At 58.8% G+C, this 25,766-nt stretch overlaps 1 long non-coding RNA gene across 1 annotated transcript in view; it reads left to right on the top strand.

Moving 5' to 3' along the window:
• Window positions 1-20,457: 20,457 nt before the first annotated feature.
• Window positions 20,458-25,766, top strand: part of LOC140623345 (uncharacterized) — a 48,084-nt gene continuing 42,775 nt past the window's right edge. Inside the window, exon 1 of the long non-coding RNA XR_012022983.1 lies at window positions 20,458-20,592. This is a non-coding gene — a long non-coding RNA (uncharacterized lncRNA). The remainder of the gene's footprint in view (window positions 20,593-25,766) is intronic.

Consider the following 25,766-nt stretch of genomic DNA (forward strand, 5'->3'; position numbering starts at 1 on the left):
TAATCCCTGGTGGCTCAGCCGTTGAGCATTTCCCTTTGGCTCAGGGCGTGATCCTGGAGACCCAGGATCGAGTCCTGCATCGGGCTCCCTGCATGGAGCCTGCTTCTCCCTCTGCCTGTGTCTCTGCCTCTCTCTCTGCGTCTTTCATGAATAAATAAATAAAATCTTAAAAAATATATAAACTCTCCTGTCTTTCTATATTTGAAAAGGGTTTATTTTGTTTTGATCCTGAGTGATTATTTAGCTGCCAATGGAATTTTACCCTCCGTGTGTTTTCACTCCTGCACCGTAGACCCTGCTCCTTGGTTCCAGGCCTCTTCCCATCGCCAGGGCCTGCCTGGCTCGCCGTCAGTTGGGGCAGTGAGGTTCTCCTCTCTCTGGGGGCCTTTCGGTTTTTGTTCTCACCTTTGTTCTGCACACTTATTGCCACGTGCCTGGGTGTGATGTGACCGTACTCAGGGGGCTGGGCTCTCAGTGTTTACTTTCACTCTGAGAAGCTACCCTTTCCTCTAATTTTAGAGAATTAAAACCAGAAAGAATCTGATTTTCTATTTTTGACTATCATTGCTTTTCTACCTCTTGACTCTCTTCTCCTGGAATTCCCACTAGGTGTTTATTAGAACCTCCCAATCCTTCTCACCTTCTATTCTTCTTGGTGGATCTTTTATATCCTTCCCTTTCTAAGTTGGTTTCTATGTCAGTTTCTTTCTTTCTTTCTTTCTTTCTTTCTTTCTTTCTTTCTTTCTTTCTTTCTTCTTCTTCTTCTTCTTCTTCTTCTTTTCTTTCTTTCTTTCTTTCTTTCTTTCTTTCTGTCTTTCTTTCTTCTTTCTTTCTTTCTTTCTTTCTTTCTTTCTTTCTTTCTTTCTTTCTTCTTTCTTTTTTTCAGGGTTAAAAAAGTTTTATTTATTCATGAGAGACACAGAGAATGGCAGACACAGGCAGAGGGAAAAGCAGGCTCCACGCAGGGAGCCCGATGTGGGACTCGATCCCAGGACCCCGGGGTCACGCCCTGGGCCGAAGGCGGCGCTCAGCCGCGGAGCCCCCCTGCGTCCCTCTCTATGTCAAGTTCTTAGAATTAACTTGTAATTCACTAGATTTCTTTTGGTCATGTCTAGACTTCATTTGATTATTGAGGGCTTCCCCCCTCCAATGACTATATTATTTCATTTCTAAGATTTCCAATTGGTTATTGTCTCATATCTATCTATCTATTCTTGTTAGGTTTATGCTTATTTTTGTTTCATACATTCTTGTTCCTTTTTGCAGATGCTAACTTTCCTTTTGTTTCTTAAGGGTTCTGAATGGGCTTATGGTAAATCATTTTGAGATTACTCCATTATCTATTTTGTCTGCAATAAATTTTGTTGATTTTGCCTTAGTAACAGTCTTGATGCTTTTAAAATTGTGCTCTGCAGGCTCATCTTGAAGGGAGGGTAGTTTCTTCCTTTAGTCCTTACAACCATTGATCTTGCAGTTGCTCCTTTAGTCCGATGAAGTCCCCTGTGCAAAACCGAGTCTTACAATTTTTTTTATTATTGTCCAAAATTTTGGTTTTATCCTTCTTTTTTTGTTTTTTTGTTTTTGTTTTTTTAATACTCTGCTCGGGGCTCTTACCCTTTGGTTTCTTTGTGGGCATTGCGAATCCAGTCCCTGAGCCAGCATGTGGCTTTGCTGGGCCAGTTTCCTTTGTCCTCCTTATGTTATACCTTATTCATTTTTTTCTTTAAAAATTTTCTCTGTCACTGTTATAGGTCTGCAGACCCGAGGAGGGAGCTCGTGGTAGGTCCGCAGAGCACGGACTTAGCCATCCTGACTGATGATGTGAGGTTAGACACCGCACAACACAACGGCTCAGAGTAATAAGCAGTGAGTGTTGTTTGCGGTTCTTGCTTTATAGTTTGCCGAACTGCTTTCTTATATATCTTCATAATCTTTGCAAACTAAGCTTCAAGGCAAAGGCTGTAATTATCCTGATTTTCCAAAGGAGGTGGCTGAGCTTCAGCCACCAAAGCAGTGCTTCTTAAAAATGTAATGTGCATATGAATCACCAGGGATCTTATTAAAACACAGATTCAGACTCAGGTGATCTGGGCGTTAGAAACCATAGATTCTGATTTCTAACAGGTGATGTCGATGCTGCTGGCCTGAGGACCTCACTTGAATAGAGAGGGGCCAGGGAGCTTGGCCAAGTTGCCCAAGTCCTAAGTGAATAGGAACCTGCATCTGCCTGACTCCAAAGCCAGTGCTCTGTGTCTGACTGTGCCCACTGAGAATCCTGCAATCCAACCACTTACTTTCTAGGAGACCAGAATGCTGGAGGGTTTAGGTGGAGGGAGAGGAAGCTTTGCTGAGAGGAGGGGGCTGCTCTCTCCAGGCCCAGCTCCTTTCTCAAGGTTTAATGAGGAAGAAAGGGATGGAGAGGGATTGTCTCGGGGGTAGTGAGGCACCACAGCCGGGCAGCTGTCAGTGGGTCTGTTGGAAAAATTAATTTTTTAATTAAAAACATCTTTTTCTCCCTCTCTTCTTTCCCTTTTGCTTTAATGTCTCAGTCTGGAGTAATTATGAGTCGCTCTGGGGAGACTGAACCTTAGAAAAATTGTTGGTGTGACTGGAGAGGAATTTATCTGATTAACTTGGGCTCAGCCTTTGAAAAAAAAATAAAGCAAAAGGGAAGTAAAAAAGGAAAAAAGGGAGGAGGGAAAGCACCAACTCCCAATTCTCCTTCTGGCACAAAACTTAATCACAGCGTCTGGGAGGTCAGGTGGGCCCTGGCCTGGCTCCCTCGGGCCAGCAGGGCCAAGATGGGTAGGGAGGATCTGAGCCCATTCCTGGCCTTCCCTTCTCAGAGCCCCCAGCGTCCCTGCCCCAGCCCGGCCCCACCTGTGCCCCAGGTTTTTTCCCTGGGGAGCCAGGACACGTAGCTCTGCTGGCCCACATGGGGGATGATGTCTTAGGGTTCTTGAAAAGTAGCCAGAATAGGAGGTCTGAGGGCTAGAGATTTATTAAATGGATGATATCCAAGGAGCGTGGGTGGGTGGGGGCAGGATAGGACAGGCAGCAAGTGAGGTGAGGAAACGGGTCCACTGAAGTCTGCTCCCAGCCCCCGTCCTGGGGCGCTCAGGGCCTTCGAGCTTGGACGGCACCAGACCAGCATTGGCAAGAGGCTCAGGCCGGCCTTCGCGCCTGGATCTGTCAGCAGTGGCTGTGGGTGCAACCCACCACCGCTGCCCCTGCTGTGGGCGGCTGTGTCGTCACGCAAGCATCTGGGTGACCCAGGCGTTGGCCTGGTGAAAGGGATCTCAGGCAAGCTCCCTGCTGAGCACAGAGCCCAATGCAAGGCTGCATCCCGCAACCCTGAGATGGGACCTGAGCTGAAACCAAGCGTCAGACGCCCAACTGACTGAGCCGCCCAGGCGCCCCCTCGGTCAGTGTATCTTTGTGCAAAGATGCAGTTACGAGGAGCCTTGATAGACTGTGACTCCCTTGTGGGACTTGTGCCTGTCTTCCTTAGTATTGTAGTCTGAGTACCTATCATGCTCCCTGGCATACAGTAGGTGCTCACTAAGCCTGCTGCAAAAACACTAACACTCCTATGGAACTGACCACACCCGAGATGCTCTATATAAAGTCCATTACGTCTGAGAAAGATGTCATCATCATCCCACCGTCGAGATGAAGGGCGCAAAGAGGTGAAGTAGCTCACCCCGGGTCGCGCAGGTGGCAAGTGGCCAAGCTGAGACGTGATTCCCCAGGGTCCAAGCTCTTAGCTCCTGTGCAAATGACTGAGATTTGAGGCCTGGGGATCCCTGGGTGGCGCAGCGGTTTAGCGCCTGCCTTTGACCCAGGGCGCGATCCTGGAGACCCAGGATCGAATCCCACGTCAGGCTCCCGGTGCATGGAGCCTGCTTCTCTCTCTGCCTGTGTCTCTGCCTCTCTCTCTCTGTGTCTATCATGAATAAATAAATAAAATCTTTAAAAAAAAAAAAAAAAAGATTTGAGGCCTGTTTAAGACCAGGCTGCGTGACTGTCTCACGAAGCCCACGTAGCCACACTGGCATGTGTGCAGCACCAGGCGACAGCTCTTGTCTGCTGCAGGAAAGGATAGGCCACGGCCTTGGGCAGGGGACGCTTATAGTGTGGTCCTGTTGTCACACTGGCTCAGCCGAAGCTACTCCAGACATGAGTCGCTGCCGCCTTTACAGCCCCCGGGGACAGAGGGTTATCAGGGGCTGGGCTATAGGAGCAGGTGGGAAGCTCCGGGGTCAGGTAGGACACGAGTCCCTGAGCCTCCTTGATCCTCATATGCAAAATGGGACTAATATACTCTTTTCTCAAGACTTTTGTGAGAATGAGAATTAGAAATGCTCCGTGATGTGTGGCACGCAGAGGGCACTCCTCGGATGGTGCCACGCTACACGGAGAGGCCCTCCGCCCTCACCTTTGTTGCACTGGCTACTTCCTCGCCTGGTACTAGGGAATGTGAATCCCCGCCTGCAGCAAACGGGGGTCTTCTGGTTGACAACTGCCCGGCTGCCGGCAGGTGCCGCAGACCCGCCACCGTGGGCCCGTGCAGGGAGCTGCCGGCTAGCTGTGGAGGCGCGAGGCTCAGAGCTGTGAGCGTCCAGTTCCGTGCGGGGGCATCAGAGCTGGCCATCGGCAGTCAGGCCCACTGAGCACTGCTAGGGACGCCGCAAGGGTGAGATTAAGAGCTCCTGCTGCGGCCCACCGTCAGCTCGGCTGCCCTGAGCTCCCAGTGCCAGCACCCAGCTCTAGGGGAAGCCACCCACATTGGAGTCTGTGGAGCTGGGCTCCAGAGGGGCAGTGCTGACACAGAAAACAACATGAATAATGCCCCCTGGAGGCGTGCAGCTGGCACTTGGGGGCTGCAGGGGAGCCGTCTCCTAGCTCCATGACTGCTGGGAAGACCTGGGAACAGACAGCCCCCTGCCTGGATCTGCCGGCTGCATGGCACGGAGGCCAGGGCAAAAGCCCTCTTAACCCTGCCTGGGGCTATTGCCCCACCGGTGCCCAGGCTTCTGCGTAATAACCCTCAGTGCACCATGCCTGAGCCGGACTTAACGCATCTTCTTCTTCCCCAGCGGCAGTCTGGGAGCTCTTGAGGGCAGGGCTTGGGCCTCCACATTTCCCTTCTCTCCTACCAAGCACAGGACCGGGAATGTGGAAAATGGAAATCATGTTGGAGGCAAACTAGGAGATTAAAATCCTAAAGTCTTATTCCTCTTTTGAAGAGACATTGCCTTCTCAGCCTCCAGCTGCACCCCGGGCCCTGCCCGGGGGGTGAAGATGGGAGAATGCAGCAGGTGGACCCTGCGCTTGAGGGGTCACAGCCTTGGGGTTGGGCGGGCGGGGAAACAGAGAGACTCCGGTGCGGCCAGAGCCCTGAGAGACGGCATAGAGGAAGCCACGGGGCACCGGGCTGGAGAGGGCGCATCCGAGGTTTCCTGGACAAGAGATCTCTGGGTTGGAAACTGAAGGACGGACGGACGGGAGAAAAGCCTTCCAGGCGCACACGCAAAGGTGCGCGGGTGCATTAGAGCCGGGCCCCGTGCGGGGCAGAGGGAAGAGCGCAAGGCCGAGCGGACGTCGGGAGAACAGGGTCCCAGTCCCAGCTCTGCTTGTAAAGTACCTGTGTGACCAAGGACAGATCCCTCCCGCCCCCCCTCCTTGCTTCCTCTGGGCCTCAGTTTCCTCATCTGTGTAATGGGGACTGGACTACTTTATCCCCAAAGTCCCTCCAGCTTGGAAGCTCTCGGGCACCCTTCCAGTAACTTGTCGGGGTGAACAGGCGCTGGGGCCCTCTGGGGAGTACTTACAGGTGTGTCCTGGTGGATCCCAAACATTCGGATCTAGGTGCTAAAAACATTTGCTTTACTGCAGGGAGCTCTGCCTCTGAGGCGGGCCTCCCTGCCTGGGATCTGCCGCGACTGCTGCAAAGGGACACCCCCAGGGTCGTGGTCCTCTCCGGCCTGCTTGGGTGTGTGTGTGGGGGGGATTCTGAGCCGCGGGAACGGAGCTCAGACAGGCCCTAGCACCTTCCTTTGCAGGGACTTGCCACCTCGTGGTCCCCGGTTTCTTCTTCTGAGCCGGAGCTGGCCAATCACACTCAATCTGGTTTCTCCGTTGCTAGGAGCTGGAGGCTCCTCCCACCTCCAAAGGCTTGGGGTTTAAAAGTCTAATCCTGGCTCTGGAGCTGCTCCAGGAGGTCGGGGGCTGTGGGAAGATGGATTTAAGACTTCCTGGGTGCGTGTCCAGCGGGCTCTGCAATCAGGGCCGCCGGAGCTCAGGAGGACAGAGCGCCTTGCCCGGTGCCGCCCTGGAGAACTTCCGAGAGGAGTCGCCGAGGGAGGGCCCTTCAGACCCAGCTTTGTGGGATGGGTGCCCTCCTCGGTCCGCAGCACTCCCACCCCGGAAGCTTTGGGATGTCTTCCTGCCCCTCTGCCGGTCCTGGCACTGTCCCGGTCCCTGGGGCCCACCCTGTGTTCTCTCTCGTGCACGTTCAGGGCTCATGCCCAGGGCTGGGAATCTGTATTACCCTCAGGCCTGAGTAATGGTCCAGATGCTCCTCTCTGGCTCCAGAGGCTGGGAAAGCAGGGGACCCTCAAAATGACACGGGGACTTCAGAGAGATGGGGAGGGTATCCTGGGTGGTGTCACTGTGAGCAAAGGCCTGGGGATGTGTATGAGAGTGTATGCATGTCTGTCTGCCTGTGTACACACCGTGTGTGCACATGCTGGTGCTTCCGTGCACACTCCTTGAGCACACATGAGCATGGGTGTTCCATGCCAAGAAGGGATACCGGTTGGTGCCTCCTTGTCCTGGACTTGGGGGTTTTCTTACCTCCCTGCAGTCTCCCCATGACAAACCCGGGGTCTTGGTCCTGGGATCCAGCTCCCTGTAGCCTTGGGCCCCTGAGCCCTGTCCCCAGCCAGTCCCCACACTATCCAATGCAGCGACTTCTTGATGAAAATATTGATGAGACTAACATACAGCAGAGCCAGCATCACTCCAAATGGAGAAAATCCAACTCAATCCGTCATATGTTCCCATTGCCAGGGTGGCTGGCGGCCCACATGCCACCCAGTTTTACTTCTTCTGGGCCCTGTGTGTTTTCCATCACATAGAATGTCACTTAAGAGGGCCCGGAGAGGATAGGGGGTGAATAAGACCAGCGCGTCCTCGGGCCCAGGCTCTTGGGCCTGTTCCTCTGGGCAGCCTGGTGCCCCTCTCTGTGCTCAGGCTGGGCCTATCTGGCAGAGCCCAGGTTTCTCCTGCATGTGTTTCTGGGCTACATCGAGGAGTCATTTCACTTGCCTGGGGTGGCAGGAGGAAGCCTGGCCTGGCGCTAGGGTCCAGCTCCACCAATGTCTCGGTCCTCTGCAAGCTTCAGTTTCTACCTCTGTAAAAAGGGACTCCAGTCCCTGAGGCTCAGATGAGGGGAGATGGGCAGGGTCTCTGTGACCTGTGAACTGCTACATTGGGGCCCACTGGGGCCTTGGCCAATGGGAGCATCTAAGGGCATAAGCCAGAGGTGGTGAATGTTTGGCCCAAGAAGTACTTTGGAAAAAATCGAACTAGTGGCTAACATTTTGATAAGGGGCAGTTTCTGAGCAAAGGTTGGCTTTTGGCTTTTCTTGCAAAATCAACAGGCTCATTTCTCATTGTCTGACCCCTGGGTGAGGTAACCCCTGGCCCCTTGAGGAAAGGTTGGCATTTCAGAAGGGGTCTTCCCCAGTGGCCCAGACAAGTGAGTGGCCTGTGATCAGGTGGGGGAGGAGGGCGCATTGCCTCCTGGACCCCTTGGTGCACACTCGTTCTCTGCTCCCCATCCCTTGGCCCCAACTGTGCTCCGGGAACCTGATTTCCTACTAGGCAGGGAGCAAGGATGGAATGGAGTCTTGGGTGTGACTGCTTTTCCTCCTCCATCGCCTTGACCATTGCCCACACGGCCTATCCTTCCAAACCCCAGGGAGCCAGCTGGGCAGTTTCTTCCAGAGCAGGTGTAAGCCGGGCCAGACATTTCTTTCTCCTTAATACCTCCTTGAGGGTCCCTTGTGCTCTGGCAAAGGTTTGTGCTGTGGCCAGTGCAATCAACCATTTGGGGCAGGGCTAGGAGAGCCGCTCTCATCAGGCTGGAAGAGGGAGTTCCTGATCCACCCCTTCTCAGCTGTGTGACCTTTTGGAAATAACCTGACCTCTCTGGGCTCAGTTTCCTCACCTGTAAAATACCTACTTCCGTCATAAGGCTCAACTGGGATTAAGTGTAAGTGGACTTCCTGACACAGGTCAGGCACACAGTAAGGACTTAATGGGTGTTTGCTGAAAGAGGGAGCTGAATGTTCCCAGGCCTAGCAGGGGAGCCTGCGCAGTTGAGCACAGAGGAGACAGACTAACAGTGTCCTGTGGCTGGCTGGGTCTGGATGTGCTGACAAGAGTAAGGGACCTCTGCCTTGGGACCTTGCCCCTTCCAGCCTGGGATAACTGGGATAATGTGGGAGGGGGAAGCAAAAGGTAAGGCGTAGCTCTTTCTCTTTCCCCATCTTCCACTCTTGTAGGGGGGCACAGTTCTTTCTCCATGGGTTGGGCCCCTTCCTTGAATGGGGAGGGTCCCTGCCTTCTTCAATCACTAGAATCTGGCTGCCTGGTTTTGAACTGAGATGTAGAGTGTGGGGGCCCCAGGGAAGGAGGGTGTCGAGGGAACAGATGGCCCCATAATCAATTGGGCCTGGAGTTAACTCACGAGGTTGCCCCATCAAGAGTTGGGAATGGTGGGTGTGAAGACTGAGAAAGACACTTTACCCAGTTTTTAACTTGAAAGCGCAGGCAGGGCGGGGCTCTTCCAGGTCCTCCAACAGGGGCACTTCAGGAGAGAGAGGAGCTGAATAGCCTTTGAAAGGAGGGCCTCTCTCCTCCTCTCCTTAAGGCTGTCCTCTGGCCGTCTTTCAAGCACAGCAGCGGAGACCACTGCCTTCTCCCTGGATGTGCCTTCACATCTGGGTCCCGCAGGACGGGGGCTGCCCAGGGAAGATGACGATAATGGTAGTGATAACGGCAGCTGGTGACATTTACTGAGCACCTGGGCTGCATTCCTCCTGCCACCGTCACCCCAATTCCAGGGCGATAGACCAGCCCACCTCACGAGGCACAGCCTTTACATAAAAATTCAGATGGGAACGGAGCCACCAACAGGCGAGATGGAGAGGTGCATTAATTCGTGAACTTCGCAGAAGGATTCTCCTTGGTGGTGATGGTGGTGAATCTAAGGCATAGCTCCTCATGTGTGTTTATGGTAATGGTCCATGTCTAAAATGTTGACGCATCTGTCTGGTTTTAAAGAACGTGTTCAGAGAACCAAGTGCCCTGTGGGGTCTGCCGACGTCCTGTCCGGAGGCAGGAGAGGTACTTCAGGACCCTGGAGAGTGCCCCGAACTCCGGAGGTGGGCGGCCGAGGTGGGCACAGTTCAAGACAGGTTCATCCCGGGAAGTCATCGCATGCGTGGGACCTGGGCCTAGGCCCCGGGGACATGACTTACCCAAGTCATTTCGTAAGTTAGTGGCCTCGTTGTCAGGGACTGTGTCCTCTGGAACAGAAGCCAAAGTAGGGGCAGTCCAGCACGCTTCTCTGTGCGGAGTCTGCAAAGACGCAGGTGCCACTTTCTGCCCTCTGAGAAGTGTGTGCAAACAGGGATGTTGTAAGTCAGATCCTACCCCCAGCACCACCCTGGCTGGCTCTGGGCTTGGGGGCAGCAGTCGGTTGTCTGGATGGACAATGCGGTGAACGGTCACAGTCACGGCCTCTGCAGCCTCCCTGTTGGAAACTGAGTCTTGGCTCTGCCTCTCCCAGGCTGTGCAGATTTGGGCACATCACTTAACTTCTCTATTCTTCAGTTTCCTTTTCCGTAAAACGGGTATGATAAACACCTACGTCATAGGGTGCTGTGAGAATTAAACATAATATACAAAGCACTAAAAGGAATCTTCTTCACGTAGTGAGTCCAGTTGGTTGTTATTATTTTTAGATCTAAGCATTTCTGCCCCGGCTCTCTCTTTTCTAAAAAGAGATATTAATTAATTAATTAACATTTATTTGACACAATCTTTGACCAGATTCTTCCCATGGTACTGCCATCTTTTTTTTTTTTTTTTGAAGATTTTACTTATTTGAGAGAGAGAGAGAGAGAGGGAGGGAGGGAGCACAAGTGGGGAGGGAGGGAAAGGGGGGATAGAGAGCAGACTCTCTGCTGAGCAGGGAGCCTCATGCAGGACTCGATCCCAGGACTCTGGGAATCATGACCTGAGTCAAAGGCAGATGCTTAGCTGACTGAGCCACCCAGGTGCCCTGACACCCCCCCAGCTTGCCTGTAGGGCCAGACTTGGAAGAGGCAAATGTTTCATGGGCTTGTAAGCTGTTGGAGTGTCTGAGGAAGCACGGATTTGGCCCTGAATCAGGGATTCTGGAACCCTGAGCTGGAGCTGGATTCTGGCACCAGCTCCCTCCCTGCTCCTTTTTCATGGTGGTTCCAAGCATGGTTTTGAGGAGCCAGCAGGACCCAGGCTCAAATCTTGCCTCTGGGGCTTACAGGCAATGACCTTGGTCATTATTAACGTGTGAGAGACTCATCTGTGTCTGGCGATGATGATCCCTTGGCATGGTTGTGCAGGGGATGACATAAGAACACGCAGGCGAAGGCCGAGCACAGGTGCTGTCAGGGCTGCGTGGCGGTGGCTGTCACATGCTGTCTTCCTAATGTCTCTGTTTCATTTTGGGCCTCTGCCGCTCCCCCCCCCCCCCCGATGGATGAGGTTCTCATCCCTTCTCCTCGACTTCCTGGCTTGCTCCACTCCAGAGGGTGTGGGGGAGTCTCTGGAGGCAGCTCATCCAGGCCCAAACCTCAGAGAGAGGACTTTAAAGGATAAGAGAGGGTGCTGGCCCCTGGCGGCCCATTTCTTGGAGACTCACCCCTTCCCTAGGCTTTGCCTTCGCCGAAATGCCCTGGATTTCTAGACGACTCTTATCCCGTAGCTCTGGGCAGACACCACTCTCCACTTCTGGCTCTGCCCCATTCTAGTAGCAAGTGATGAAACATTTATTCTATAAACAGCTAAGATTTGACAAGTGTGAACTGGAAGGGTTCTAGGTCTCAGCACATGAGTCGTCTCACTTATAATTAGCTTTTAATTAGCATCTACTTTGTGTTTAGCAATGTAGGAAGCACTTTACACATCTTTCCTTATTTAACCACCCAACTGCTTCTAGAGGTGGCTCTTATTACTAATTTTATTTTGCAGGCAAGGAAACTGAGCCCTGGAGGGGGGTTCAGTGATGCTTGGGTCACACGGAAGGGGCCTCGAAGACACAGGGAGGACATTTGTAAAGTACTTTGCACCGTGCCCAGCAGGAAGAATGTGCTCAATAAAAGCCCTGTGCACCCTGCGCTCCTCTCCAGCGCCCCTAACTGAGATAAGCCCTTCTCATGCCCTCCTTCCCACCCCTGTACCAGCTCTTCTAAGGGTCAGGAACGCATTACCTTGCAGTGGAGCTGGGCACAATGGTGGCATTTCAGGCCCTGCGAGTTGGGTGAGGAGAGGGACTCAGACTGGCCACTGACTCCAGTCATGGCTAAGGCTCCTTCCCTTTTGCTCTTGTGGTCATGTCCACGCAGGATGTCCAGGGGCCTGGCCGTGGAGTCATCACGAAGTGATGTCTGGTTGTCATGAGCTCTCACTAGTGGATTATTCATTATGCCTGGGAATTTGAACACAGCCCCAGCCCCTCACTCCTCCCCTGCAGCTTCTCTGGGACCGGGCTGTGGGGCAAGTAGGTCAGGACTTCCAGGGCTTCAGGTTCCCTTCCGTCACCGTCACAGGGCCTGGCCTTGACTATGACCTCTCTGAGACACCCACCTGGCCACAGAGGAGCCCTGGCTTCTCAGGCCCAGGGCAGGCCTTTGCTCCTCTTTGGGCCTCAGTGTCCTCATCTGTAAAACGGGAGGGTAGGACCAGCTGTTCTCTGAAGGCTCGCCCAGCCCCGTCACGGAGTGGAGTAAATACTACAGAGAATCCCTCTCCCCCCTTGCCCGCTCTATCAGAGGATATGTAGTGGAGGCTGGGGATGGAGGACCTGGGGTAGAATAGGATGCGGGCAATGAAACAGAGGGAGGAATCTCGGTGGTTCCTGGCTCTCTGGCTTGAGCAATTGGCTGATCAGGGTGTTGTTTATTGAGGAAGGGAAGAAAAAGAGGCAATAGTGGCTTTAGGGAGGGATCATGAGTTCAGTTTGGGATCTATTGGACTTGGGGTATTTAAGGGATGGCCCCAAGCAGCCAGCATGGAGGTCAGCTTGGATTTGAACCAGGGCTATCTGGATCAAGGGCCATGTTCTCTCTAGCACACCACCCCAGACAGAAAGTACAGGGCACAGCTGAGGTACTTGGGGCCAAGGAGGGGGCAGAGAGGGCTCAGGCTCAGGGCAGGGCCAGCAGCTGGGAATAGTAGTGGGGGGGCGGGGGGAGAAAAGAAGGCTTAATCAGGGAGGGCTTCCTGGAGGAGGCCCTTGAATGTTATGTTCTATAGATGCCAAGAGAGGGTGAGGTCTGAAGGGGAACAGGACAGAAGCACAGTCAGAAGGGTCCTGGAAGGCCACGTTCAGCGACGTGACTTGCCCAAAGTCACACAGCTAATGGAAGAGCCAAGATTCCGACCAGGTGAACCTTACTCCATGGTCTCTGTTCTCAATATACCCCAGAGAATGACGATCTCAGGGCACGAGGCCTGCTCAGGGGAGGGGGAGGGGGATGCCCCAAAGCCAGACAACGCGATGGACTTAGTCTCCCTCATTTCAGACCCATTTCCCCCAGCCCACGTGTGTGGGGTCAAATTCCAGATACGCAAAGACACAACAGAGCTCTGACCCTTGAATTGACGGAACACAAGAGCTGGGACTCCTGGATTTAAGACGGACCTGGCTCTAGGTACAGGGTTGCCCTTGGGTGCAGGTGGTGTGGGTGACTACTTAGCACCTTCCAGCCAAGGTACACGTGGAATCCCCCTCGGGTGCCTAACCGGTCGGTCACCACACCCAGAAGCCCATTAGTGCCCCCGACCTTGGAGCAGACGTCGCCTAACAGGAGGGCAGGGCGCCGGGCACAGCGAGCTGCAGTGGTGGCAGCACCGGGGAGTGCCAGCAGCTCGCAGGGAGTATGCAGTGTCAAATGGGGTGCATTGCTCGCCGTGCAAATTAAAAATTAAAATTAATCAAACACTCAAATTGATTTCCTTCCCGTCTGTTTGCTCTGCTGTGCCAGTCGGATGCCTGCCTGCCCGCCTGGTCCGGTTGAGCCGACTCCAGGCCAGCGGTGGGCAAGCTCAGAGGCCCCTGCAACTAGGAGCTCGGGCACCTCATTCCCACCTTGGGAAATCGGGTAGGGGTCAGTCCAACCGGGTCCTAGAGCCTGAGCCCCGGGGCTGGGTTTGGAAAGGGGGGGCCAGCAGAAGACAGGGTCACTCCGTCGGAGGAAGCAGAACCCTAGGGAATACTTGGGGGGCCACTGTCAACTGACACGTCGAGTCCGGGCGTCCGGTCCCTTCTCTGATCTTGGTTTCCCATCCGTGGAATGGGGAGAGAGAGGCTGATGGAGAAAGGCCCCCCAGTTCATACACTGGCCTGCGGTCGGACTGGCCTTCCCTGGGGCCGGATCTCCTTCATTCCCCAGCCGCGTCCTGACTGCCACTCACCACTGTGCCACGGGGGCCGAGTCACTTAGCATCCCCGAGCCTCGACTTCCACCTGGGTAACATAAGGATGCTACTACCAGTGTGCGGAGGGAGATGAGCGTGCAAGTGGTTCATGGGGATCAGCGCCGTGGTGGGGAGGCAGTGAGGGGAGCACAGCGGACCGCGACACCTGGGCATCCCTGGGCATCCCTGGGCCTGAGCTATCTGCGAGGTCGGCCTGCATTGGGGCGAGAGGGTCAGGCCTCCCCTCGCCCCCGCCCCCCTCTGACCCCCCTTGGATACAGCTGCCCACGGAAGGGCCAGCCTCGGGGGAGGACCTCTCGCTTCAGCCGAGGGGAAGGCACCCACCTGTGGGCTGCTGACCTCCGCTTGCCCAGCAGCAGGGAGGAGGGGTCCAGCCTGCCGGGGGTCTGGGCAGGGCCCTGTGCTGCCCTCCACAGCCCGCAGACCGTGGAGGGAGGTTGGCGAGGGGGTTCCCTGGAGCAGGGCTCTGAGCCTGGCAGGAGTCAGCTCACAGTTAAGCCGCCGTTATTCTGCTGAAAAGGCCTTGGGGACTCCCCGCTTCCCTTGCCTTCACCTCCAGACGCTCACCAAGCCCGGTCTCTTGAATTCATTAAGGGTCTAACCCTTGGACTGCTCCACCGCACCTGCACCTTCTCACCGGGGCGACCCCACAGCCTCCGCTCCAGGCTTCCCCCTTCAGTGTCACCCCCTCCAGCCCAACCTCCTGGAGAGAGTATCCACGAATTCGGATCTGATCACCTGCCTCCCCTTAAAGCCCTTCAAAGTCCTCCCATGGCATCCAAGGACCTTGGTGACCAGACCTGCCCCCGTTCTCCCACCTCCCAGCAGTGCACCCCCCTCCACAGTGTGGGTGCTCTCTCACTTTTCTGCAGCCCCGCCTCCCTCCCGCTCTGCATCTGAACACCATCCATGTAGCCAACATATACTCCCCGGATCCCGGCAGTGGCCAGGCCCGGGCTGGTGGGTGTGGCGGGGCCAGGGAATCAGAGGTGACCCGGCCCCAGTTGTGCCCTTCCACCCCACCCCCACATCCCTCCCCCCCCCCCCCACTGTGGATTCCTATGCTCCTTCAAGGGCAGCCATCCCTCGGCCATCTGGGGAGAGCCAGGTCAGGCTGATGCCAGCCTAGGTGAATGCAGGGCTCCCCACTCACCTCTGAGGCTCAAGGCCAGGCTCTAGGGGCTCCGGACTTTCAGTTCTACGACCGCGCCAGCCTCTAAACCCCCACGCCAACCAGTGCCCACTCCAGAACTTGGAGCCTGGGCCTTACTCTGTGGATGTGGCTGTTCAGTGCCTGTCTGCGCGCGGCCTGGGAGGGTCCCGAGGACAGGGCCCGTGGGCCTGGCCCAGAGTACGCCCTCTGTGAGTGGGAGCTGAATAGCGGGTCTGCTCCCTTCCTCCTGCCATAGCTTCACAAGGACCCAGGCCCCCACACCCCCCGTACCCCACTGGCCTCCCAAACTGCGACTCCAATCCCATCTCTCTGCCCAGACCCCCGACCTCCCCCCGTCCTGCGGTGTGTGTCTGTTTCCGCCGACGGTGCTGATGTCAGGTTCCCAGGGGTATGCTTGACAAGGGGTCAGGGCCCCCGACCGAAGAGCTGCAGCCTCCAGCTTCCTTTCTCCTCTCTCCTACCCGGGGACTAGAAGGGGTAGAGTATACCCTTCCGCAGATGGGAGAACCAAAGGCCCAAGGATCCAGTTCAGCCTGGGGCCTGCTGCTGGTCCCGTGCTTCTGCCTCCTCCGGTCCTGAGCTCATCTTCCCCAACCCTTCCCAAATGGAGTATCTAAGGGGCTTCCCTCTCCCCCCGCTCAGTCCCTCACCCACTCCCCCCACCACACGTCTGGGAGTCACTGTTGGCCTGTAAGAGCTGAATTGGACCCTAGGCCTGGGGCCTCCAGGACTTAGAATCTGGCTCTGGTGGAGGGCGGGGGTGTCCATTGGCTGTTTTATCTTTTTTCCATCCCCTTGTGGCAGGGTGTGTGTGACCAGAACCAAGCAGAGATGGCAGAGAGGAGCAGCCCAGTCGCCGCTGTACAGTTACGGAGGACAGAGCGGGGCAGGTATTGCCCAGTTATTTGGCTAGATCTGAGTGGCAGCTGAGCTGAGGTCTCCTGTCCCCCCCACCATGCTGCCAGCTGGCTGTCAGGTCTGGGTCCCCGGTATGCCCTACCATGTGCTGGGGGCTGGGCATCAGCCAAGGGGGTTAGAAATGGTCCGTAGGTGCAGGCTGCTGAGTGATGGGCTGGGAGGCAGTTGGAGGCGCTGTGGGACACCGTCCTCTGCTTGAAGCCACCAGGCTAAACTCCCTACTCCCAATGGGGCCCACCAGAACCTGCTGTCCCGGCCCCATGACACCTGCAGTCCCATCTCCAATTCCCTCTTCTCACGCTCTGACCACATGGGCTTTTTCTCCTTCCTCTCACTGCAGGGCCTTTGCATATGCTATTCCCTCTTTCTGGAGCCTCTACTCCTAAAAATTAATGTCTATCCAGCCTTCTGGTGCTAGGTCAAATGCCACATCCTGCCTTTTCCTGACTCCCAAGCCCAGCCTGGGCCTCCACCTACTAGCCCCACAACTCTTCAGAGCACTGGCTGAGGCGTGATTCCACATCTCTTTGCATGGTGGTTTGAATTCTCTTTCTTCCTCCAGACTCCAACTGCTCTGGGATGTATTCCCAGAACCTGGCACAGCACCCGGCAGCGAGGAAGTCCTCGATAGATGTTTGTGGAGGGACACCAGGGTGGCTCAGCCCTGCCTTTGGCTCAGGGCGTGATCCTGGAGTCCCGGGATCAAGTCCCATGTCGGGCTCCCTGCGTGGAGCCTGCTTCTCCCTCTGCCTGTGTCTCTGCCTCTCTCTGCATCTCTCACGAATAAATAAATAAAATCTTTAAAAGAAGTGTTTGTGGAAAGAATGAAGAACAACAGCTCTCACTTAAAATCCTGGAACTTCACATCGGACCTTGGTTTTCTCGTCTCCGAAATGGGAACGATGACGCCAGGATCAGTGTGAGGACGAACTTGTGAATGAAGACTCCCGACATGTGGTCAGTTAAGAGCAAAGAGGAGGAGAGGTTGGGGTGGGTAGGGGGCCGTTGAGGAAGGCTGTTTAGGGGTAGAAGGACTTGAGAGGTGGATGGGATGTGTCAGCCAAGCGGTACGTAGGCATCTGTGGGCAAAGGCTGGAGGTGGGGAGGTGGGGATGTGAGATGCAAGGAGATAGCCTGGTGGGGGGGGCAGTTCCCTGAATCTTTGGTGACCCTATTTTCAGCCTTACTCAGGCCGCTGGGCTTGGCTGAGGGGCAGCCTGGAAATGCCCGCGGCCTCCGGGGACTCCATGCTGGTCACTCAGCCCCGGCCGGATCTGGCTTGGTGATGGGGTCTGGGACACTGCCAAGGTCTCCCCCACCGGACTACGGAGATAGCCGAAGAGAGCAGAGGGGCCCTGGGCAGGCATCTGCAGGGGCACGGACCCAGCCCTCGGGGCAGGAGGCACCCGCCCCCAGGGTCCGGTGCGGCAGCTCCTTCATGGGCTGCCCACGCTGGCCTCCCCAGCCTCTGGCCCCTGCCCCCAGTCGCTGCTGCGCTGGCGGGACACTGATTCCTCTGAGTGGGTCTGTTCATTATTGGTGCCGTGCCTCTCTGCGAAGCCTGCTGGGAGCCGGAGGTGGCAACAGGTCCTGTCCTGCGCACAGGGCAGGATCCAAGGGGGTCCCAAAGGGACCTCTGTACCTGCCTGCCTCTGGGTAAAACTCTCGGATAGAGGGCTGAGGCCTGGGGCTGCTGAGGGAAAACAAGTGACTTACGGTCACGTTTAGTTGCCCCTCTGGGGCTCACGTGCTTGCCCCCATACTTAAGGAGGAGGTCGGGGCTCAGAGAGGGCATGCTGCTTATCTGACGTTGCCCAGCAGGGCTGGGGGCAGAGGCGCAAAGGCCGCGTGGCTCCCAGAACAGTGAAGTGGGAGAAACGGACTGGAATTGTTGCTCTGCTTGGATGTCAGGCCCTCTGGGGAAAGGCTGTTTGTCTCTGGCCCCCCTGGGGGCCACCTGGAGGCCCTGGGAAGACTCCTCAGGGGGTGTGTGGAGCCGGAGCAGGCAACAGCCATGAGCTCATCTCTCCTGAGGCCCCAGAAAGTCTGGGGCGAAGGCAGAAGAGAAAAGGTCGGGAAAGGAGGGGATAGGAAGATGGCAAGGGCCTTTGGGCCAGGCCGTGGAGCCAAGCTCAGGTTGGGGAAGAAAGACACTCGCTGAACACCTACTGTGTGCTGGGTCGTTCCCGCGCATTCTTCTCCTCCTCCTCCTTCCTCCTCCTCCTCCTCTTCTTCTTCCTCTTCTTCTTCTCCTTCTCCTCCTTCTTCTTCTTCTTCCAGATTTTGTTTATTTGTTTGACAGAGCAAGAGAAAGAGGGAGAGAGAATCTCAAGGTGACTCTGCACTGAGCGCAGAGCCTGACACGAGGCTGCGTGATCATGACCTGAGCCCAAACTAAGAGTCAGGTGCTTAACTGAGCCACTCAGGAACCCATCTTTTTTTTTTCCCCCCTCAAGATTTATTTATTTATTTGAGAGGGAGAGAGAGGAAGAGGAGGAGAAGAGGGGAGAGTCTTAAGCAGAGTCTTCACTGAGCAGGGAGCCCAACACGGGGCTCAATCTCACGACCCTGAGATCACGATGTGAGGTGAAACCCAGAGTAGACCCCTCATCGGACTGTGCCACCCAGGTGTTCCTGTGTGCATCATTCTTAACAAATTCTTCACCAACCTCTTTGGTGGCCCATTGTACAGAGGAGGACACCGAGGCTGGAAGAGGCACTGGGTGTGCCTGGCATGGGGTCTTTGCAGGGCACTTGGGTGCCCAGACCTGGCCCTCCCGACTCCCATCACGGCCGCACAGAAGCCCGCGCTCCGACTTCCAGCTCCGGTCAGCAGGGGGAGGCTGTGCTGCATCTGGCGGCGGCCCTGGGCGCAGGGGCTGGGAGCGGGTCTAGGAGGAGAGCTTCCAAAGCTCCTGATCTGGGAGCCCTTGGCCTAGGGTGGCGAGGTGGCAGCCCCGCCGAGGCCCGGGGAAAGTCAAAGCTCCTCAATCAAGGCTCTCCCGGCTTCTCCGCTGCCCCGTCACCACCCGTCCTCATCCTCCACTGCGGCTCTTTGCAAGTGCTCTTCTCCCGGCCTGGGCTGCCCTTTCGGTAGCTTTCTGCCCGGCCAACTCCTCGCCGTCCTTCAATAACTGCCTTCAATGTCGCCTCCTCCAGAAGCTTTCCTGGACTTCCTCCATCCCTAAAAGCTCCATTATACCGCCTGTTCTTTCATTTTTTTTAAATATTTATTTTTATTTATTCATTCATGAGAGACACACAGAGAGAGAGAGACCCAGGCAGACGGAGAAGCAGGCTCCCTACAGGGAGCCTGAGGCAGGACTTGATCCCGGGACCCAGGATCATGCCCTGGGCTGAAGGCTGATCTGCAACTGCTGAGCCCCCCAGGCGTCCCCTGTTGTTTCATTTTTTGTTTTAAGGGGGGGCATGTGTGGAAACCACCTGTGTTCTCAGTACCTGGTGCATAATAGGATGCGGCACACGATAGGTACTTAGTAAGCAAATGGGCAAAACGTATCCCTCTGTGGAGGAAGGAGGGCGAGCGACCCTGTGGGGTGTGGGGTGGAAGTAGGTGTGGGGGACACAGAAGATGAAAGGCTCATGCTGCAGGCCTGCCGGGGAGCCCTAGGGGTGACCTGGAACTTCACGTCCCGGGGGGGTCAGGAGGGTCCAGGGAGGTCTTGGCTGTGAAGGAGTTCCGCGGCCTCTGTGGGGTCCCTGTGCGCCCTCGTACCTCTCAACTTTGCCTTGGTTCCCAGACGAGGGAGGAGAGAAAGATCAGAGAAGGAGGGGGCGGCCCAGGCCCGGTGAGCGGGTGAGGGTGCGGGGGCCCAGGAGTGTAGCCTCAGAGTGGGCGGGACTCGGGGTGCCTGGGTGCCCCCCGGCGGCCTGGGGCCTCCCTCTGGGTGGGATCCGGCCCCGTGTCGGCCTCGGAGACGAAGTGAGCCGACGTCCTTCCAGGGGAGGGTACACGGGGCCCGAGGGAGGCAGGGTTTGTCCAAGGTCACCCCGCGGGAGGGTCGCCGTCCTCCACCCTGCCCTCCGCGCGGCAGGTGTCCTCAGCAGGGCCCGACGCGCCCTCCCGGGGTCCCACCTGCGGCCGGGCGGGGCGGGCGCTCCCGGGCCGCTGTCCCTTTAAGCCCGGGCGCGATGCTCAGCCGCCGCCAGGCCGGAGCCGGAGCCGGAGCCGGAGCGGGAGCCCCAGCGGCCCGCGGAGCTCCCGGACCCGGACCGGACCCGGGCTGGGCGGCGGGCGGCGGGCGGCGCCCCGGGTCCTGCGGGGATGCGAGGGGCGGCGGGGGCGGCGACGGGCAGACGGACGGACGGCGGGGAGGCGGCGGACAGGGCGCGGAGCAGGTGCGCGGAGGGCGGGAGGCTGGGGAGAGGCGGGGCGGGGCGCGCGGGGCGCGGGGGGCGCGGGGGGCGCGGGTGCCCGGGGCGGGGGCGGGGGCGGCGCGCTCGGGGCTGGGCGGCGCGGGGCGCGGGGGCGCGCGGGGGCGCCGGGGAGCGGGAGCCGGGAGCCGGAGCCGGAGCCGGGCCCTCCCGCCCCACGCACACGCGGCGCGCGCACGGACACGCGCGCACGCCCTCCCGCCTCGCCGCCGCCGCGGAGCCGAGCCCTGCGGAGCGGACCCCGAGCCGGAGCCGGAGCGGGAGCGGGAGCCGGAGCCGGGGGATGCGGGCCCGGAGCGGAGCGGCGCGCCCGGTGCGCGCCCCGGACGGTGAGAGCGGCCGGGCCGGGCCGGGCCGGGCGGCGGCGGGCGGGGGCCGCGGGGGCGCAGGCCGGGGCGCGGGGGGTGCCCGGCGGCGGCGCCGCGTGCGCGGCCTCTGATTGGGCGGGAGCCGCGGGCCGCGGTGGGGGTGGGGCGCGGGGGGCGCGCGGGCGGGGGCGGGGGCGCGCGGGGACGGAGGGGCGCCCGCTCCCCGGGTGCGTGACCGCGCTCCCGCCCGCCCGCCCGCCCGCCGCGCCGCCCCGCCGGCCCCGCCGACCCCGCGACTCGGAGCCGCTCGGGGCGGGGGGGAGGGGAGGGGGGCCCAGGGCGGGGCTCCGGCCGCGCGCCCCGGGGGACAGCGCCCGCAGCGAGGGCCCGGGGCGCCCCCCTCCGCCGCGGCCGCGCTCCGCCCCGCCGGCTCCCGGGCCCGGGCTCCGGTGACTCCGGCGGGGTCGGGCGGGGCCGCAAGGTCGTCTGTGCAGCGGGGCCGAGGGCGCGGGGCTTGGGGCGGGGAGCGCGGAGACGTGCCCGCCTGGCCGTGTGCGCCCGCGCCTGCTGCTGCGGGGACCGGCGGCCGGACGGGTGGGACCGCGGGGGGGGGGCGGTGGTCGCTGGACCTGGCCCGCCTCGGCCCCTGGGGGGGCGCCCGCGTCCCCGTCCCCGTCCTCGTCCCCATCCCCGTTCCCATCCCCGGTCCCGTCCTCGTCCCCGACCCCGTCCCCGGCCCCGTCCCCGGCCCCGTCCCCGTTCCCATCCCCGTCCCCGTTCCCATCCCCGTCCTCGTCCTCATCCCCGTACCCGCCCCGTCCCCATCCTCATCCTCATCCTCATCCCCGTCCCCGTCCCCGTCCTCGTCTCCGTCCCCGTCCCCATCCCCGTCCCCGTCCCCGTCCCCGTCCTCGTCTCCGTCCCCGACCCCATCCCCGTCCCCGTGCCCGCTTTGCTTGCAGACGTGCCCCCGCGCGCTCTCCCGGGTAGCGCGGCTGTGCCCCCACCGTGCCCCCGCCCCTTCCACGCTGGAGCCCCCCCACGCTCCTGCCCCTCCCAGCCGGTGCTGGCCGCCGCACGGGACTTCCTAGGCCCCCTCCCCACATGGCAGCCCTACCCCTGCACAAGACCGGTCCTGCACGGTGCCCCCGAGAGGGTGGACCAGAGGCCCCCGCCGCCGGGAGAGGCCTAAGGAAGCGTCGGGGGCCAGGACTGCCCCTCTACAAACGCTCCTTGCTTCCAGGGCAGGTTCTTCCTCCCCTGGGAAGTCTTCCCTGATTGCCCCTTGAATCCATCCTTCCAGCTTGGGTTTCTGGGTCAGAGCAGCCGGGTTCCCCAGCCGCCCTTGCTCCGTGCTCTCCCCCGGGGCTCAGCGTGGGAGCCGGTGGGGGTCAGAAGCCAGTCAGCGGGTCGGGTGTGATGCTGGACTAGGACCTACCCGGCTCTCGGGGGGATGGTAAGATTTTGTTTGAGCACTTTTCAGGCTTAAGCCTTGCCCCCGCTTGCTCATCCCCCTGGAATCCATCAGCCCCTTGCGAGAACGCAAGGCCCGTGGGCACGTTTCTGCTCCATTTCACAGAGGAGGGTTTTGGGCAGAGACGGAGCGAGGAGGACTCTAGGGTCAGGGTAGCCCCTGGCGCCGGGAAGGCACCCTTTAGCCCCGGGTCTTGGTGCGGTGGGCAGGGTCTGCGAGGGCACGCAGGCAGCAGGGGGCCGGCTGCCTGCCGCTGGAGTCTCCTGGGGCAGCTGTCCTGCCGCCTGTGACCAGCGCCCTCCCGGGTGGGCAGGAACGTGGGCACAGCCACTCTTGGCCTCGTTCTCCCTGCCTTGACTTCCGGCGCCTCTTGATCCCGGCTTCCTTAACCTTTGCTTCCTGGATTTGGGGCCGGGGTCTTCCCGGGCTCTGCTTGCTGGTTTGCAAACCTGGCTTCTGTGGAGCTCAGCACTGGGATGTCGGTATCGTTCTGGGGGTCGGAAGGGTACCCCCACCCCCACCCCAGCACCCTAGGCTAGGCCCTGGCATTGCCCTCCTGCATGGGCCCTGGAATCCTTCCTGGCCTTTAGAGATCTCCATCCTAGAGCCCCAGGCGGGCCAGGGAGCTCACTCAAAGGGAAATGGGTTCCCCCACAGAGGTGTAAATGTGCACTGGGGGGAGTGGAGTCTGGTGGCTCTTGGGACCACTTCCTTCCCAGGTGGCCCACCTTAGGTCCAGGAAGCTAGAGTAGCTCTCAGCCCCACTCAGGCTTCTGTGACCCGCCCCCCCACCTCGTGCTGACCTGATGGCAGCCGGGACTCATTCCCAGGGCCACGTTGGCGGGGAGAACTGTTGCCCAGGAGTGACCAGAGCTCCTTCTGGGGTCGGGGTGCCATTGGACCCTTCAGCCTCTTTGCTGGCTTCATGCTCAGGGAGCCTCGCCCTGCCTCTCCCAGTCCCCTTCTGCCCTGCTCTCGCTCAGTGGCCTTTCTTTCCCATTGTTTCTTTTGTCTCTCTCTCTCCCTCTCCATCCCCATATGGCTCCCTGAGCTCTGGACTTTTGCCTTCCTGTGTGTCCACTGATGCTCCGGCTGACACCCAGGTGGCTGGAGCATGGCCAGGTGCCCACTTGGTCCCACCCCTGCCATCCAGGCCCGCCTGAGGCCGCACCCTGGTTCTTCTGGCCCCCTTCCCACCAAAGGATTCTTGCAGGCTAAGCCCACCGTTTGGGGTTGCAGGCCAGGGGGAGGGAGAGAGCAGGGTACCCCTTTGGCCCGTGGTCTGTGCTATCAGGGGTGTGACTCGCAGCCAGGTGCTCCCAGCCCCTAGTCGCTGCCTGTTCCGGGAAGAGCCGCTCCCCCTCAAACCTGTCCAGCGTGGCCCCTCCTTTTGCTGTCCAGCGAGTCCCTGACCCTGCCATCGGGATGTTTTACATTAGAAAGATATTATATTCTAATAAATTCAGTGATAAGTCGTTGGGTGGGCTGAGCCTTGGGGTGATTTGTCGGGGAGAGTCCCCTGACCACTCAAGCCTCCTTTTGGGGGAACTGGGAGCCACTCTGGCCACCCAGAGTCTCCTCCACAGGCTTCTGGGGTGCAGACGTCTGCTCTTGAGAACCATGCCTCGGGCTTATTCCTTGAACCGTTCTAGGACTGAACCATTGCCTAGAATCCCGCAGTGGGGGCTCACTCCACGTTTAGGGGCATTTCCTGGTTTGAGGCCCAGACTGAGCACTGGGGATTCTGATGACAAGCCTGGGTCCTTCCCTGGTTGGGCTCTGAAAGGGGACGCAGGTATCCACCCCCACCCCTGGGTATGAGACCGAGTGGGCTGGGCAGCTGCAGAGGTACACGAGAGGGGTTGGTGGCTGGTTATCGCAGGTGGATTGGGAGGCTGGTGCATTTTGACCTGTTCGGATGTTTCTGGCACTTGGTAGAAGCTCAGTAAATACGTTGACTACACGAATGAATGGAGAACATGAACCAGCGAGGGCTTTCCAGGCAGATGGCACAGTCCTAGCATGGCGCCGTGGCGGGAAGCACCAGGCCTGGGTGGAACGTGTTTGCAATGCAGTAGTTCGTGCAGGGGCGCAGCACGCACGGAGCAGGTTGGCATGAGACAGGAGGATCCTGACTGCCCGACTGAGGAGTGAGAGCTGATTCCATATTGGGGGTTGCAGGGTTGAAGTGCTGGAGGTTGATGATTTAAACCGCTCCCTCTGGTGGCTGTGGGAGGGGTTGGCCCGAGAGCCAGAGGCAGGGAGGCGGTCCTGAGGCCGCCTGCTGTGGGAATCGGGCTGGTCATGAGGGCAGCAGCGGGGGCAGGCCCCAGTGCATCTTCTGAGGATGGCCAAGGGGCGGGGCCTGGCTTCCCACCCCAAGAAGATGGAGAGATTTGGCCTGGGGTAGGAGCCGGGTGCTGCACCATAGGCCATCCTTCCGGGGTTGGGCAAGGCCTCGAGTATGTCACGGGGCATAGGGAGGTGTCAGGTGTCCAGGACTCGTAGGATGCAGCCCCTAGTACTGGCCCTCCCACTGTGTGCGCGTGAGCAGGTCCCTGAGATCCCCCGGACCTCTGTTTCTATGTCTGTAAAATGGGTAAATGTGTCTCCCCGGAGACCTGGGGTGAGTTTGGGTGGAAGTCTGTGACCTTCGAAGTGGGCTACCAAGAGACGGGGTCGAGGGCTGGTCACACTGCTGTCTGCCAGAGGAAGAGTTTGAGGCCCAGGGAGGGGGGGGGGCGACTTGAATGAGGTGGCAGATCAGGTTGGGGGCAGGGCGTTCCGGCTTGGGGTTTTCCCAGCTGGGCCTGTGGCCTGCTGGGCAGGGGTGGGTGGCGTGGTCAGGGCCTCGAGGCGTCTGCAGGAGACGTCCTCGGGCAGTTGGTTCGGCAGTCCAGCTGTCAGGGAGCATATGGGGCCATATGGCCACATAGGGGAGGCACCAGCCGCCGAAGGAGGGTTAGCGGCTGCCATCCTGGCCTTCTGGATCTATGTGGGCACTGCCAGCCATCAGGGTCAGGGTGGGGGAGGCCAGAATGGAACCTCAGTGTCCACGTTGGGTCTTGGCAGATGGCCCAGTCCTAGCACCCATCTGCCAGGGCAGTCAGACAGGCGGCTTCATGCCCAGGGCTGATCCAATTAGTCCAGGCCAGCTGTGCCAGCCACCCTGCATGCCCCACCCAGCTCTGACGGCCCTGCGGCCCTCAGGTCGTGGGGTGCTACAGTGCATCTGATGTGGAGATGGGTCCCCGGAATCAGCCTAGTGTGGTTAAAGGGCCTGGGCGTGGACCTGGGTTTGAATCCTGGCTTAGCTGCTTCCACACTGGGTGAGCTCAGGCAAGGCCCTTCACTTTCCTGAGCCTCGGTTTCCTCATCTGTAGCCTGGGAGAAGGATACCCACCTCGTAGGCGCGGCGTTGGCGTACCCGGAAGGAACACGTGTAGCGGCTCTAGCCTGATGCGTCCAAGAATCTCAGCAAGCATTGGTTCGTGTGTGTTCTCTGCTGGGAGAGGGAAGTGAGTCCTGAAGTAGAGGGAAACCCTATTACTATTTTCCAGAACAAAATGCATTTTGTGGTTTTCCGTATCTGTGCTCCTTCCCTCGTTCAGACCTCACGGCGGGGCTGCACGGTAGGCGAGAGCCCGGCCCTGCCGCAGATGAGGACACCGGCAAGGGACTCTCCAGAGCCGGCCCGTGAGTTGCCCGGTTTCTGGACTCG

The sequence above is a fragment of the Canis lupus genome, chromosome 32 (assembly GCF_048164855.1).
Source record: "Canis lupus baileyi chromosome 32, mCanLup2.hap1, whole genome shotgun sequence".
In the NCBI taxonomy this organism is placed as follows: domain Eukaryota; kingdom Metazoa; phylum Chordata; class Mammalia; order Carnivora; family Canidae; genus Canis; species Canis lupus.